The sequence below is a fragment of the Arachis hypogaea genome, chromosome 3, assembly GCF_003086295.3.
Source record: "Arachis hypogaea cultivar Tifrunner chromosome 3, arahy.Tifrunner.gnm2.J5K5, whole genome shotgun sequence".
In the NCBI taxonomy this organism is placed as follows: domain Eukaryota; kingdom Viridiplantae; phylum Streptophyta; class Magnoliopsida; order Fabales; family Fabaceae; genus Arachis; species Arachis hypogaea.
The window spans coordinates 54,035,680-54,047,196 of NC_092038.1; the positions used below are offsets into that span (position 1 = coordinate 54,035,680).

An 11,517-nucleotide genomic window follows, 5' to 3' on the forward strand; every position below is an offset into this window, starting at 1 on the left:
CCACTACTGTAAGCAAATGTTCCCCATCCTGGCAAAAAGGAGTTACAACAACGAATACCTTCTTATCCTCCCGACCCGTATTGCTGAATTTGTTGAGCTGCGAATTGAGCAACAACAATAGGGATTCCTACAGAGACGGCCACGGCAGGTCAATCTTTCATGGGTAGTCCAGTTCTACTCCGATTTCCACTTGCCAACCGAGCAGTCTATCTATGTCCATCAGAAGCAAGTCCCCATTACAGAATAGGCCATTCAACGAGCTCTAGATCTTTCCCCTGCTCCAGAAGGATTGGACGTATTTCAAGAGGCTGCACTCAAGCGCCAGATATACCAATTTGACTGGGACGCTGTTCTCAGAGTTATTGCACAACCTGGCAGCAGATGGATTTATGGATACCATCGTTCCCGACCTAAGGGAATATCGGCTTTTGCACTTACCTTGGAAGCTCGCGTATGGGCACAGATTATGTCCCATTACGTCTTTCCGAGCATTCATGAGTCCTCCTTTACTGCAGACATGGCCGTTCTACTATGGTGCATCCTTACAGACCAGCCTCTGAACCTGCCAAGACACATCCGGAATGCCATGGGACACGTACAAATTGTGGACAACTTACCTTTTCCCGCCTTGGTCTCAGATCTTATCTCAGCAGCCGGAGTCTCCTACAGAGCTGGAGACACCAAAGCCATGCTTCCACGGGATGATCAGTACGTCCCTAATGGGAAATATCTCAGGCCACCAATAGCTACTACCAGCTAGTCCGTAGAACAAGCTGCAGACATTCCTCCTTCAACACCACAGGCACCTTCAGCAAGTCAGCTGCTCCATCAAATACTGGAGAGGTTGGACCAGCAAGACCAAAAAGCGAAGCTACGAGAGCGCCGCAACCAGCGCCGATTCAAATACCTCAAGGAGCTACTCACAGGCAACCACAGACCTGACAAGGACCCAGACACCCCGAACTCCACTTCATTTACCAGTACAGGAAGCCATGACAGTCCCGACTGTGGAGATACTACTACCAGCCCAGCTTTGTTCCTGACAGATGGCACCGAGGACGAAGGAAAGCTTAAGTGTGGGGAGGTCGGTCAGTACCTGACTTCCGGAGGTAATTTCTCTTCCCTAACATCAATAAAGTATGATATTTAGTTAGTTTTTCTTTTTTTAGAATAGGATAGATTGCATAGTAATAGGTTAATTGCATGCATGTTCTACTTGATTGAAAAGATAATAAGTTTCTTCTAAGACCTGAATTTTTCACTAATTTAAATCAAAACCTTTATGTTAGATTTGTTTGAAGTATAGACTATTAAATATTATTGGAAAGCCCTGGATATTAGTTCTCCAATGTCATTGAGAGCACGCCATTTGAACTTTATTAGCTCCAAAAATTTTCCTTCGAGTGCACGGAGGTCAGAATCCGACAGCATCTACAGTCCTTTCTCTGTCTCTGACTTAGACTTTTCCAAAGCTCCTCAATTTTAGCCAGAAATTACTTGAAATCATCATAAAATACAACAACTCAAAGTTGAATCCAAAAATGTGAATTCCGCACTAAAACTTATGAAAATATAATAAAACTTAAACAAAACATAATAAAAACTATATGAAAATGATGCCAAAAAGCGTATAAAATATTCTCTCATCAGCTACGTACCTTGGGGAACTTCTTACTTCTTAGTTTCCTGATTTTTCAGGTATTCATTTTTCACTTTCCTTTTAAAATACATAAATAACAATAATAAAAAAGAATCTCTTACACACTATTATTTTGTGCTAGTGATATATTCTTCTGTGTTGTGGATAACTAGATCATACAATTTTATAAGTGCTGCTCCCATTTAGACAATCTTATGAGGCATACTGTTTTTTCCTTTTCTGAATGAACATCTGAAATTTAGTCACCAGCTAATTTGTTTTTACCTAGTATTCAATTTCTTATTGCTATTAATTTTATGAAAGTGAGATCTATAGTTTTATATAATGGATAATGGAATAATCTGTAACAACCAGATCCTAAATTTTGATAACTCTAGTCCTTAGGAATTTGACATTTTATCTCTAAGTGGTTGAGTATTATATTGGTATAAATAGAGACATTGGGTTAAAGAAAAGGCTTTTCCAGGCCATAATGCTAAGACATATCCTCTTGAGATGTTGGCCTTGTGACCAAATTATGTATATTATCATTATTATGCACTTGTCTTCTGTATAATTTTTAGAAAGCTGTATTGACTTGTATTACTTGGGTGCTTTCCTTGCTAATTTGTACTATTTTCATTTTCATTGGCAAGGTGCAGAGTTGAATATGATCCTAATAGTGACTTATTGGATCAAGAGTTCATGCTGAGAGGGAAATGGTATCAATGGAAAGATGTAGAAGTAAACATGAAAAAGTAGATTTCATAATTTCAGTGAAGCTTTTTAATGTTAGCTATGTGAGAATGTAAATCTGTTTCTTCTTCTATGTAATTTCCCATGAACATAAAAAGTTGTGGCAAAAGGGTGAATGATTAGGAAGCCAATTATTGGCTTAAATGAGGATCATGAACCTATAAACTTATTCTAGAGCTAATAAATTTCAGTGTAGATTGGATATTATGACTTGTAAGAAATTAGGACTTGTAGATATATGCTTGAACATGATAGTTATTGTGGAGTTATGGCTTTATTCTAAAAGATATACAGTTTTGTAACTTGCTTTTTCATCTCTTGAAATTATATTTGGATGCCACACAATGTGTTCCTTACCTAGAATGTCAGTATGAAACAATTACCTAGTTATTAAGTTTTAAAAAATAAAGCTGTAGTAGGATGACACAAATTATCGCATTTAAATTCCAATAGAAGATTTTTTGTTGGATTTGTATCTCAATGGGAGCTATAACTAAGTAGGTTTTTATCATTCACTTTCTAGCTTCGACCTTTTTTCTTTGAAAGGAGGGTTAGAAATGGCTTGCTAAGCAACAATGGGTTTGTAGGGAAAAAAACTTGGGTTTGGTTCACAGTTATTGCATTGTCATAATTAGTTGCCACCGAAGAGATCTCATTAATTTGTTAAATACTTTCTCTATTAAGATTTTGTGGTTATTTGTAAGGAACTAAGGATCATATAAAACGTAAAGGAAGGGATTACAGTCCATTATATGGTGGCTGAAATGGCTTGTGAAAGAGGGTGTTTCCATCATTGTGATTCTTGAGAAGTAGGTTTTTGTATCTCTGTAGCACTAAGGATTTCATATTATACTCATGAGCAGAAATTATTTTAGGTAATTTTATTTGTGGAATTGGAAACTCATGTATGTTTTTGTTCCAATATGAATCAATTTTTTCTCCTTGTTAAGTGCATGTAATGATTCAAGTTATCATTTTGACCGGTATATCATGCCATTAATTTTCTGACTCTCTTCAGCCTTTTGTATGAAGTTGAAGATCTGTCAATTATAGGGATGGTTTTAGATAGTCCATTCTCTGATTTTGTTGATTTGATGATGGAACTTGTAGATACATATATTGTTTGTCTTCCAAAGTTCACTGTGAGTATATATAGTTGTTTTTATACTTATAATTAATGCTGAATCAAAATTTGGTAACAGTTTTACTATTGTTAAGCTGATTGTGTTTGATTTCTAATGTTATAGGTAAAGTTTGCAATCCAATACATGCGAAGAGCAATTCAAAAGCTTTTGGGTTGCGCTGAAGAAAATCCAAAAAAAGGGAAAAGGTGCTGCTTAATTGTTCTATTCTCATACTTGTATTTTGGATCACTACAAGAAACATCTTTAAAATCGATGGCCAAATTGACGGCTAAGCCGTCGATAATATTAAAATTCGACGGAAAAATGGACGGCAGAGGTGGTCGCTATTAAACTTGTCGATTTTTCAAAATTCTAATAAAATCGACGGCTTGTCTAGCCGTCGATAATGATTTAATAAAATCAACGGTATTTTTGTCTAGAATATAAGTTTGAGGATTTTACATTATTACTAAAATCAACAACGTTGCCATTGATATTATTAAATAAAATCGACGCCATGTCTGTCGATATTTGATTCAATAAAATCGACACAGTTGCCGTCGTTTTAATTATTTAGATACTGACAAATTCTTCATTTATATTTTGTGTTTTTTGTCTATTTTAATTTTAAAAGCGATGGCTTTACCATCAATTTTAATAGTTATATGTTTTAATTTTTTTTTCTATTTGAAAAATAATAAACAATTAATACAAATAAACTTTTAAATATAGAGATAAAATTTATACAGAATATTAGCTAACAAGACAAATAAACTTTTAAATATAAAAATAAAATGTATACTAAATATTAGATAATAAATTTACAAACTTATCAAAATAATAAATAATCCTCTAACATAAAGACTCAAGACAAGATAAATTACTGTGTTTCTTCATATCTCACATACATTGCGACAGCCCCTAGTTTCTCATCTAAACAATGCCTGTGTTTTAGAAAAGCCTGAAACACATGATCAATTACTGTGATCAGCTGCATGCATTCTCAATAATAGAAGCTATGATTTGGACATACCCTAGAAAATAGGCTCTGCTGACCATTCGATAATGCATGATCTGCCAAAAGCTTCTGAAGGACAACACCCAAGCTATGTAGAGCACTCTTAGCATTCAATTTCCCACTCATTGCATAGTAACATAAAAGGAATAATATTTCATTAGTATTTCTCTAAGTTGTTCCAAATTGGTACTACTACTCTTTTCTAGGTATTGTACATATAGCATGAGACTAAATCCATATTAAATGAAAGTGAATTGATATGAAGAACTTACCCTACTGCATCATTTTCATCCCCAGAGTTAACTGTAGTTTCTTTCAGTTCATCCAGTGGTGGAAGAGTTTGATCTTGAATCGGCTCAACCTTATCAGTTCTTGGAGAATCATCATTTTCTGCATCAAATACATGATTTGATGATCTTATTGAAATCAAGAATATCATCAGAATTTAAGAACTTAATTGAGACATGTCATCAATTAATGATTATCATCGAGAAGGAGTGGAAGGTGTTGATGGTGATGAGGAGGATGTTCTTGAGTTTGTCCTTGGGCGTTGGCGCCAAAGTGAGGTTCCTGGTGAGGAGGATGATTCTCCGGTAGAGCCGCCTCTTCGTGGCCATGGCCGTGTTGATTCAGAGCAGCCACAGTAATATTATTTAAAGACTTGTCAGCTTTCACTCTATGGCTAATTAGATAATATATGAGATTAAATTTATTTAGATATGAGATTATATTAAATTTTTTAAAAATAAATCTAGTAAGACAACAATTGTGTTAGAAACTGTTTTCAAGAATACACCAAATTTTAAATTTTGAAAGTTATTAGTATCAAATTTAGAATTTAAGGACATGATTTTTCTATTTAATATGATAAAATAAAGGATTTGCGCTTTTAAAGAATATAAAAATAGCATACCGATTCTTCTTCCTTGCTGGCTGAAGAAATTCCATGTTTTCAAATGATGAAGCTCCTCAAATCACTGTTATATACAATATTAGGCTATTTGCTACTAGTCACACCAAAAATGGGTTAAAAAGAAAGTTAATAACTTTACACGCCACAATGAAGAATTTGCCAATTTCTCAAATTTACCATCAACTTTTGTTTTGAAAAGAAAAAAAGTAAATGAATTAGGAGGGGAATCTCACAACTCATTTTTGTTTTAATCTCACACCTTGGAGCACAAAGATTAATCTAACAGAATAAAACATACAAATGGCAAAAAAAGCATATAAAAATGAATTTAGAGCCAGAAATAATGTCAAAAAAGTTTGGTGCATTACAGCATAAGGAGTGCTAAAGTTTTTGGAACTGAATTGCTCTCCCACTTCACAAACTCCTTTTCCACCTTGATGGGATTTTTACCATCGCTTCGTCATTAAAACTCAGAGACTCTGGCCAGATTCCTTCAAAGAGAAGTCACTGATTTTTTGTTACATTGCCATTTTTCAATGCTTACTTAGCTATGTGTAAGAGGGAGAAAAGAAAGTACTACCTTTGTCGATGACACCTATTATGGTTCCTTCACCTAAGTTGATTTCATTGGAAATAGTGTTTGAAGATGAATGATGGATACCAAGGAAGTCCCAACTTCTTGTTGTGTGATGTTTGTGTATCTGATTCAGAATGATAGAAACTACCCCGAGAAATTTTGTAACACATAGTATGAATGTAGCTTTTAAAATGTGCTTAAATGGTTAAAAAACAATAAGATTAATTGGTTCAAAGATCATACTTGCTACTTCTTCTGCTTGAGATTTTGTTAACCTTGCAGCAAACCCTAAAAATCCATGCTTATAGCTGTAAAGAATTGAATTCTTTGCAATTTCTTTGCTTCAGAACAAAAAATGGACACTTGATATATTAGTTTCTTGAATCTCAATGCATTATTACAATACCAGCTCCATTTGAAACTAACGGATATATGAAGAGTACTACAAAGCCATACCTTCCTAGAAGTGAAGATAATATTTTGTGGTGAACCTTTTTAGTAGTGTCTGGATTATCATATATCTTATCCTCCATGTATACAATATGCACCTGAAATCATTCATTTAATAATTGATGATGCTTAAGTGTCTCATAATAATACTACTAAATATAATCATAGAAAGTTGAGTTACACTCGTAGAAGATGTGGTCTCAGCAAGTATTTGAGAGAGGAATAGAAAATCTTACAGTAAAAGAATAGCTGAAATTATAAGCCATTGGTCCATTCTATTCCATCTCATGTTCCTTGCATTAGTAGTACTCATTATCCTAGTAGAGAGAGCTTCAAAGGCTTTTCAAATTCTTGTAACATACTAAATATTTTAAAGGAAATTCTCTTATAAGGTTGCCTTATCAGTTATCAGCACCTATGATGTGCATGATTACTTTTTTGAAAACAAGAAAAATTGGGGAATCATTTTTCTTTTGTCCATTGCACTTTTGAGTTTTATGCTCAGTCAGAGAAAAAAAGTACACATAAGTACCTTTACGACCAGAATATATTTGAGGGGAATATATTTTTGTTGCAAATATCCTTCAATACTTTTGTGATAACAATGGAAACCACATACTGAGCCAACGGAACTATTCGCCCATCCTCCATTTGCAGAGTAAAGGAAAATAGGAGACAACCTAACGGAGACTCCCAGACATTCTTTGAGCGACCTGAGAGTAAGCCCTCAGATCAATCTTGGCGCAACATATGACATTTATGATCAAACAGAATAAATAATCACAAAAATTCAAACGTTGTATCAAACCTCACCCCTTGGTCTAAACATCAGCAAGACAAACTGAACCAATAGGAAGCTCACAAAAGTTGCTACACAAAAATTGTACAATATTTAGGATGATACAATGATATTGCACAACAATGAGAATGGAAATCAGCAAGTAGAAAACAAGATAGAAATTTGATAAAAGTAAGGTTAAGAGTTTAGACACAAACAAAGTATAGAAAATTAGATATATCACAATTTTTCAACTGATCCTTCAAAGTCTAACCAAAGCATAGTCTATGAAACACACAGTACCAAAAATGCAACCGAAGTGATTGCTCAGTAGATACGTATTGCAAAACTACATCATGTGTAGAAGCTAACCGCGGCGACCAAACAAGAAGCCTGCCAAACGTATCAGTGCAAAGAGATTTCACATTAATAAAAGACAAGCTAGATTCCACATTAATGAAAGCAAAATAAACAAACGCAATTAGGTTTAACAAACTAGTTGAGCTGAAGTAATGTGATCAATTGATTATGCTAATTAGGTTTAATAAAAGCAAATTCAGAATTTCATGATGAAAATAGTAGATACAAAAATTGCAAAAATAAATATAATAATCAGAGAGAGACAGAGAAGAACTTACAAGAAGTTGTGATGGCAACGTGCTCTGGCTACGGGCTCACAGCGACAGTGATTGGCAAAGATGTTGCAATGAAGAATCTGTGGAAGAAGAAGAACTTACATGCAGATTCACAAATAACAATGTGATAAAGTGATATATATATATATATATATATATATATATATATATAGAGAGAGAGAGATAGAGAGAGAGAGAGAGAGGAAGCTCTACTCTCTGCCTCTCTCCGTGATCGTGACTCCGTCTCTGGTCTCTACTCTCAGGCGTTGGAGGAGAAGAAGCCTCACCTGAACCCTGATTGTCTGAAGGATTGGGGTTAAATTTTGGGAAGATGAGTGAAACAACGGACGTGGGAAGCAAACGCGAGAGTGGTGTTCTTTTGGATAAAAATCGATGGCTATTTCGTCGATTTTAGTTAAACTAAAAATCAACACTTTAGCTGTCTATTTTCTATAATAAATCTACACCATCCATTTAACCTACAGAAGAAATCTCTATCGTTTAAATTTATCGACGCCAAAAGTCGTCGATATTTTAATTATTAAAATCGACAACCAGTCTGTCGATTTTAAAAGAAAAAAATTTCAACTACTGTTTCGTCGATAATGTGACGATAATAGTAAGGGGGTTAAAAGGTTGCTAAAATAATAGACGACATCGTCGTCGATTTTAATATTTTATTTCAAATCATCTCTTTTCTATTTTATCGACGGCAAGCCGTCGAAAAATATCGACAAAAAACTTGACCGTCGATTTTTTGCGTCGATAATTACACTATTTCTTGTTGTGGATGGGATAGAAAGAGTCTTATAATAACTTTAGTTATCTCCATGTAATATTTTGATGTGTTGTGTACCTTTTGAAACGAGATTTTACTTGGTATTACATGTAATGGATAATTACACTCTATTTTGATTTGTGTTGTTTGGACTAAAAACATATCTAGCTTATAATGAAACTTTTATGATTTAGGTTTTTTGAATTTCTTATTTTTAGATTTATTTAGTGATTATCATCATTTTGGGATGTGAATATGCTTTAAAAAAATTAAATCGCATACAACAAAACAGGCTATGGTCACAGTTTTTATGTAGGGTGACCATAGATAAAGTTATGGTCACGGTTTAAGGAGGGGTGACCATAGAGTTATGGTCACAATGAAAACCGTGATCATAAATAAGGCTATGGTCACGGTTTTAAGGAGGGGTGACCATAGAGGCTATGGTCACAGTGAAAAAATGTGGCCTAAAGTGTCAGAATTTAAAAATTGTAACCATGGCCATAGAACCCGTAACCATAAATAAAAAAACCGTGATCATAGTCCTATAGCCATCGCAGAATAGGCCACGGTAAAAAATCGTGACCATAGATCTATAGTCACTCTTTTTACTAGTTATAGTCACAATTTTTTACCATGACCATAGGCCTTTTTTTTTTGTAGTGTTATTTGTCTATATTTTTTGAATAATTTTAAATGTTATATTATTATTATTGGTTTAAATTAAAAAAAGAATTTTATTTTTAACGACGACTAGATTGTCGATTATAATGATAAATAAAATCATCTATGCATGAGTTTTATTGTTGATGATAAATATCGGTGATATTAATTATTAGTGACGAATAAAGAGATATCAATAAAATTGGTCAAAAATTATAACAGAGATTTAGGACATTTATCGAAAGCCAAGTTGTTAATAAAATGTCATCGATAAATATGAATTTTCTCATAGTGATTATTGCAAGACGTCAAGGACTTTTATATTTATAGTCTTTCTTAAACTCTTTTGGACACTAGGAGTGATTGGGTAGGGTTTAAGAACTTAAAAATACATACTTTTCAAATAAAGTTCAAAAAATCAAATTTTCAAACTTTGACCGTTCGGAGTTCACATCATTCAACCTATCAACCCAAATCTTTGGAAAATACCTCTAAATACATGTTTTCAGAATCTAAAAAAGTTCTTGTCAAACCGATTTGAATTTTTATGATTTAAAATCATTTTTAACTTAATTTGAATCATTTTTAACTTGAGAGATAAAGTTAATTTATCCTTAACAAGATATTAGAGTCCTAAAATTTGTTTTACTGAATCTTGAATTTTGATCTTGTTGCAAATGCCATTATTGCCGCTTTCTAAATTTTATGATGAATAAAATGCTTAAATTTTATAACGTAATTTCTATCATTAAAGTTCATTTTCCTTTTACTGAAATTTGATAACTCTCATAATTACCACTATGTCCTCAATACGTGAAATCTATTTTTGTCACTCATCAAATAATTTTACTATACATAAAATATCTTTGTCGTACATTAAATATATTTGTTGAAGGTTCTCAATGGCATAGGAAATAGGAGATTGAATCTATGGCCTCTTTTAAATTTGTACTTTTTAATCTTTAAACTTTAAACCAAGTTTTAAGACTTTGTTAATGTGGAATCTACAATATTGATTATGCGGGAGACAAATTCATTTTGTCTGTCACCGATTGAATTAGAAACGGAGCAGAGAAGTGATATCAACTCTTGTATTGCTATGGCATCTGTGAAGTTGATTAAATAGGAGATAATTTCATTTTGTCTCATAACGAGTAGATTAAAAGGAGTAGAGAAGAGAAAATAACACAGTTGTATATCCTAGTTCAACCACTATATGCAATGTTGTCTACATCCCGTCTCCACCATAATTATGTGGAATTTTCACTATCTTTTTCAAAGATTTACAAACATCAATTTTTAAGGATTTAACCTAATCCTATTAGGGACAAACTAAACTTCTATCCAAGTTTGATTTGGCTAGATTCACTCTCTAGACTCTCAACACAAAGTGCTCACCCAACTTAGCAAGGAAAACCTTTTAGGTTTATGAAAACAAAACAGAAACAATTACAAAAGAAATTGACATAATTTCTGACTTTTCTCTAAGCTTTCTATCTTTACCTTTTCTCTCAATGGCTTTCACTGATTCCCTGCTAATTAGTCTTTTCCATTGATTTGAAATAAAGAAAGATAAAATTGAAGAACAAAAGGTATAGCTAAAAAACTATGAAGACCCAAATAGTATGCTCACTCTTCTTACTTCAATTTCTGGCTCTTTAACTTTATATATAAGAGTAAAGCTTCCAAACTTGAGCTTGGTGAGAATGCATCTTTGACTTTTTCTTCTTCCCCAAAGATTAAAACAGGGACATAGAGAAGAGATGGGATAGCAGCAGATTTTCATGTATAGAGGGTTGGCTTGGATTCTGACCTAGTTGCTTCTCTTTCTTCCTTTTCTTTTGACATCAAAGATTTGAATCATTGATCCATTCTTAGGCTCCAAGTTTCAATTGGGATCTTTGATTTAAAGTAGAAAAAAAACAACTTCCATTTTCTTCTTTTTACCCGATAATGTATAGTTGAGAAGATGGCAGCTTCAACAAGCTAAAGTAGTTGCACAAAGATGGTAACTCAGCTTCTTTGATTTGCTTCTTTACCAAATCAGATTTGATTTTTCTCTTTTGCCTCCAACTTTGAACTTTTTTCTCATTTTTCATTTTGTCCTAGTCCTTTTTTATTGTTTTATTGCACCATCGCCTTTCAGATAAGATATTCTATTCTCTTATTTATCATCAGTGAGATCA

General features: G+C 33.4%; 1 long non-coding RNA gene across 1 annotated transcript; it reads right to left on the reverse strand.

Moving 5' to 3' along the window:
- Window positions 1-4,369: 4,369 nt before the first annotated feature.
- LOC112790602 (uncharacterized) lies at window positions 4,370-5,944 on the reverse strand. Its single transcript, XR_003196702.2, has 4 exons — window positions 5,819-5,944; window positions 5,451-5,514; window positions 4,553-4,927; window positions 4,370-4,480 (listed from the first exon to the last, which is right to left on the reverse strand). It is a non-coding gene; the product is annotated as an uncharacterized lncRNA (long non-coding RNA).
- Window positions 5,945-11,517: the final 5,573 nt, after the last annotated feature.